Source organism: Pinus tabuliformis, chromosome 6, assembly GCF_031772625.1.
Source record: "Pinus tabuliformis cultivar Carrire ecotype Pingquan chromosome 6, CPIR1, whole genome shotgun sequence".
Lineage (NCBI taxonomy): Eukaryota > Viridiplantae > Streptophyta > Pinopsida > Pinales > Pinaceae > Pinus > Pinus tabuliformis.
Genome location: NC_142292.1, coordinates 993071218 through 993077217, shown reverse-complemented (window position 1 = coordinate 993077217; position 6000 = coordinate 993071218).

The following is a 6000-nucleotide window of genomic DNA, read 5'->3' as shown; positions in this document are numbered from 1 at the left end:
GACAATATGTTAATCTGAAGGATTATTGTGCTGCCTCACCAAGGATCGAACCCTAATGATGCATGTGTTGGGAAATATTAGGAGAAAAAGCTGGCTGATCAAATGAAGAATGACTTTGGCATAGTCAAGAAGTCCCAGGGCTATGTTATTAGTTCTATTAATGATGAGGCTATGCATTTTTTCCCATGCATTTTGGCTAGTAAGATCATGAGGAAGTGTCAGGCAGACGAAGTGCCGACCCTAATTGTATCCTTGGCTGCGCAGTGCAGCAAGGGGGTCCAGTTTAATTGGGATGGGTATCTATGTCAGGAGTTTTTGGATGACTCTTGAGAAGCATAGGAATAAGGGAATCCATTCTACTACGCTTAGCTATTATCTTAACCGCATTGGTAGCATGGCGAACACTAGAGGATTCACAGTTCCCCAATGTGGAAATTGATGTGTGTGAGGCTGCGAAGTTTGCCTCATTGTGGGCATCTAAGGAATCAACCCGGGTTATGGAGAACAAAATATTTTCGGTTCTCTTTGAGATGGATCTACACACAGTCATCAACCAAAGGCTCCTCCTATCACCTACATTATTTCAACAATATAGTGACAATGCTGACTTTAAATTGAACTTTCACAGTGTCTTTATCTACACCAAGAAATGTTTGGAGAAGGAATGACATGAGCTACCATAGTTAGTTTCTGAAGATGACATCTTGATTGTCATTAGTAAGTGGTTGAGTAATTGGATTACCCCAAAAAATGTAACAATGACATAGAAGGCAAGCACAAGTAAGACCACTATAGGTGCGCAGGGAAAAAAATCAGTAAGCCACGAAGGATACCACGAAGATGCCTCCAACAATCACAGTTGACCTTGAGGAAAAGAATAACGAGCACGCAATAGATTAGGACATTGACGAGGGGGAACATGGTGATGGAGACCCTGTTATGGACTGATCCAGGTCCGGGTGTGACGAAGGACCCTTCCAAGACCTTTTACTTTCGTGATGTGTTAAATTGCATTTTAAAGGAAAATTAATGAATACATCTGCATGCTGTAAAGAAGAGGAACATGTCAATCATCATCAACATAAAAACGCAAGACGTTGATAACGGAGTTCGTCCTGGAGGGATTACGTCTCTGGGCCTTGGTGTCAAGATGGTGTAGGCTTCTACATTAAGTTTTGTTAGTAATGATGATGTACACAAGAGATAATGTTGCGATGATACAAGGAAAATTCCCTCATGCAGGAGTGGCTCTAAGAGATGTTCCACTATAGGAACTCTCATTCAAAAGACTCCTATCAGTATGGCACAAAACTCATGCATGATGAGCATCCCGCCAACATGGCATAAAAGGAATGTCAAAACAAACATGCATGGTGACACATGAGTATCCCATCAACATACAACAAAGGGATCTCAAAACACAACATGGCGAATCATGACAACAAGTACATCACATAAATGATTCCGCATCACATCAAGTAGGAATCATAAAAATGAGTAAGGAACATGGTCCCACATCAAACATCAACAAGGATGTGTGCAACACAATGCATAAAGAAGTACATGAACACAACATATACCTCACAACCAAGGGCCATTTGAAGAAGTCGATGTCAAACTCCTGAAGCTGTTCGTGCCATCGATCTCACGACATTAATCACATGAATTCTCGCACATGAATGTTGACACCTGCATTCCACTTAGAAAAGTGGTTGAAGAATAGAATGATATAATGAGAAATATGAATGCACCATCATTTTTGTGGCGTCAAATAGTGCAAAATCGACTATCCAAAATGTGAATTATGAGAAGTTGAGAATCTAGGGCTCAAGGAACATTTAGATTTCCCCTAGATTCCTCAAAGATTCTACGCCATGGGTGGATTGGAAATCTTCAACTCCAAAGGCGAATCTGACTTCGCCATTGTGGTCCTTGTGGAAAACCATGAAAAACAACTGTAAACTTGACTATATTCGGACATGGAGAAAAATTACCTCCTTAGGGAAATTGCAAGGATCGTGGTTCCACTCCCTGTTTTTGTAGCAATCATGGTTCCATTCTCATACTGAAAATGGTTGAAAAATGAAATACTCTAATGGAGACACAGACATTTCCATTGCGTTCGTGGTGATGAGAGATTTTGAATCCATATAAAATTTGTCAAAATCTGACAAAGTTGATATTTGGCCCTCCTGCAAAATTCTGCTCAGTCATGGTTCCACCTACATAAAATTTAATTAAAATTACTTGTCTCGAAAAATGTGCCTGCTCTTGGTTCCTCCTTTGCCTCAAACTACGTGCACTAGTAAAATTCTGGGTTAATATAAATTTTTGGGCGATTTTTCCAAAGTGGGACAAGGAGGACTTAGGAAAGCTCAAAAATCAAAGTGATCAGAATGCTTTCAAACCAAGACCAGAGCATAGATCTTGTCATCATGATCGCAGCTGTGCAAACGGTTCATCAATCTGAGTTTGTATGCGAAAGTTAGAAGCAATCAAAGTTGGGTTGACTTTTTGATGAATGGGCAGGGTTAAGGAGGCCAAGATTTTGACTTTTTCTGGCCATTGGATTCAACCATGATTGCTGCAAAAATAGGGATCAGAACCATGATCCTTGCAATTTCCTTGAGGAGGTAATTTTTCTCCATGTCGGAATATAGTCAAGTTTATAGTCGTTTTTCATGGTTTTCGCAGGGATCACAATGGCGAAGTCAGATTCACCTTTAGAGTTGCAGATTTCCAGTCCACCCACGGAGCAGAATCTTTGAGGAATTTAAAAGTTTCCTTGAGCCCCAGATTCTCAACTTCTCAGAATTCAGATTTTGGACAATCGATTTTGCACTATTCGACGCCACAAATCTAATGGTGCATTCAGATTTCTCGTTATCTCATTCTATTCTTCAGCCACTTTTCTAAGTGGAATGCAGGTGTCCACATTCATGTGTGAGAAGTCATGTGATTGATGCCGTGAGATCGATGGCATGAACAACTTCAACAGTTTGACATCCACTTATTCAGATGGCCCTTGGTTGTGAGGTATATGTTGTGTTCATGTACTTCTTCTTTATGCATTATGCTGCACAGATCCTTGTTCATGTTTGATGTGGGATCCTATTCCTTACTCATTTTTATGATTCTTGCTTGATGTGATGCGGAATCATCTATGTGATGTACTTGTTGTCATGATTCATCATGTTGTGTTTTGAGATCCCTTTGTTGCATGTTGATGGGATACTCATGTGTTGCCATGCATGTTTGTTTTGACATTCCTTTTATGCCATGTTGGCGGGATGCTCATCATGCATGAGTTTTGTGTCATACTAATAGGAGTCTTTTGTCTGAGAGTTCTTGTAGTGGAACATCTCTTAGAGCCACTCCTGCGTGAGGGCATTTTCCTTATATGATCACGACATTATCTCTTGTGTACATCATCATTACTGACAGCACTTAAATGTAGCGGCCTACTCCATCTTGACACCGAGGCCCGGAGACGTAGTCCCTCCTGGACGAACTATGTTATCAACGTCTTGAGTTTTTATGTCGCTGATGATTGACATGTTCCTCTTCTTTACAACATGCAGATGTATTCATTAATTTTCCTTTAAAAATGCAATTTAACACATCACGAAAGTAAAAGGTCTTGGAAGGGTCCTTCGTCACACTCGGGCCTAGATCAAGTGGTATTAGAGTGGTCTTTGCATTGAAGTGAATTACAACATGAACAATGGAACGTGCAGCGACAGAGGATGAAAGAGCGATGTACGAGACCATGCTCAACATTTCCAAAAGAGTGGAAATCATGTACGAAACTCTACAGAAAGAGACAGAGGAAAAGGAGCGATTGCAGCTTCAGTTACAAGCCACAGAAGAGGCTCTGGAAGAATTGAAGGAAAACAAACATAATCTTCAAACAAAGAATGCTAAATTAAAGATGTGCCTACATGAAGAGAAAGAGGAAAAACAAAGTTTGCTACGATAGCTGCAAGCAAAGGACGAGGCCTTGGAAAAGTTGCAGTGTGGCCCATGTGAGGTAAAAATTTGTTCTTTGAATTAATGTATGTGTCCTAATGATGATTTCACTAGTTTTGAAAATCATACCATGGGAATTGGCTCCAAACTGTTGAAGAAAATGGGGTATGAAGGAAAAGGCTTGGGCATTAATGGCCAAGGCATTGTCAACCCCATCGAAGTAGAAGAATTTCCCTGTCGAACAGGACTTGGGTATGTCAGAAAGGAAGTTGGGGAATGCGTTGAGATAGCTAGCGAATCAACAACAACAGATGATGAGAATCCCTCATTAGTTCTTTCCAAATTGACAGAGGAGGTAAAAGATGTTGATTTCCTTTCAGTTTCATCTTCACATAGTGTAATTTCTTTTGGAGATTTAGAGATCCCAATTACAGGGGCAAACATGAGGCTCTTTACAAGGATGAGGCACGAGGAGAAAGAAGAACTTGGTGTTAATAACCAAGGCATAACTCAACCTTTGGAGGTTGTGCACGAACATCAATTTGCAAGCTCGAGATACACTAGAGGAGAGTGCTCAAAGGTGTCAAAGTCATCCGAGACATCGTTGAAATCGTCGAGGAAAGAGAATGATGGGAACCCATCCCCCTGATTCCATGGCAGTTTCCATTGCAGGGAAAGAGCTGAGGCAAGCTCTCATTGCCATACTTACACCAGAGACAACAAGGAAAGGTATAACCACTCTTGATATTCAAATGTTCATTTTGATTATGATCATGTTGTTAATGATGAATTTAAAACATGGCATCGAAAGACATGTACCTTTTTTGGATTACATAACCATACATTTTCTAAGTGTTGGAAAAGAATGGCAGCACACAAAAGGATGAGGTGTGAAAGACCCTATCAACAACAGGTTAAGCAGATATGGAGGAAGAAAACCTACTACAGTCATTACGATATAAGTGGCCATCAAAGAGCCACTTGTTGGAGGCTCCATCCAGAGCAGCGCCTTAAAGACAAACAGTCAGTGCATGAACCAGGTGAAGTAGTTGTTCGACAAGAAAAACCACCTCAAGGAGGTGACCCATTCACATTGATAAGTGAAAATTGGTTTCTAGACATGTTGTTGTTTCATGGTCATGCTTTTGTAAATCATTTGTTGCATTTTAAAATGTAAAAGTGATAATGTGTTTTTCATCACTTGTTCAACAACAATGATGTTTGGTCTTATTTTTTGTTGCATTTTAAACTCTAAAAGTGATGTTGTGTTTCCATAACTTCTCAAAACAAAATAGTGTTTGGCCTTATTTTTGTAAATCATGTGTTGCAGTGATGATGTGTTTTCATCACTTGTTGAAGCAACAATGATAGGTTGGCCTTGTTGTCGTCGCTGGGGTATTGCGTCCATCTTGTTGTAAACTTGACCACCGAGTATGTGTTATAAACTCATGGCAAGTGTGGGGTGTTTTGGTCATTAGTTGGTCATGTCATTCAAGCATGTAATTTGTGAAACAATGTACTATAGGTTGTAGAGGTGGCAGGTTTCAGCTCATCTCTTAAGGCTCCGAAGAATAAAGGTGAAGGAGATGGAAGCGAGGCCTTTCAGGACGCTTGTGATTCAGAAAAGGTATGTAGAAGATGCAAATTATTTTTCATGTTTTTGGAGGACCAAAAGCTCCTCAGTGGGGAGGATTGATCCAGGTGGCTCCAAAGACACAGATAAGACAAGGAGGACTCAGGAAAGCTCAAAAATCAAAGTGATCAGAATGCTTTCGAACTAGGACCAAAGCGTAGATCTCGTCATCTTGATCACGATGGTGAAAACGGTTCATCAATCAAGTCCGTATGCAAAAGTTAGAAGCAATCAAAGTTGGGTTGACTTTTTGATGAATGGGTAGGCTTAAGGAGGCCACAATTTGGACTTTTTCCAGCCACAGGATTCCAGCCAACGCCGGCCAAATTCTGGGCAAATTTTTTGCCTCATTAATTCGACTCCTACAGTAAAAAATGGATTAAAAAAAATGCATATTA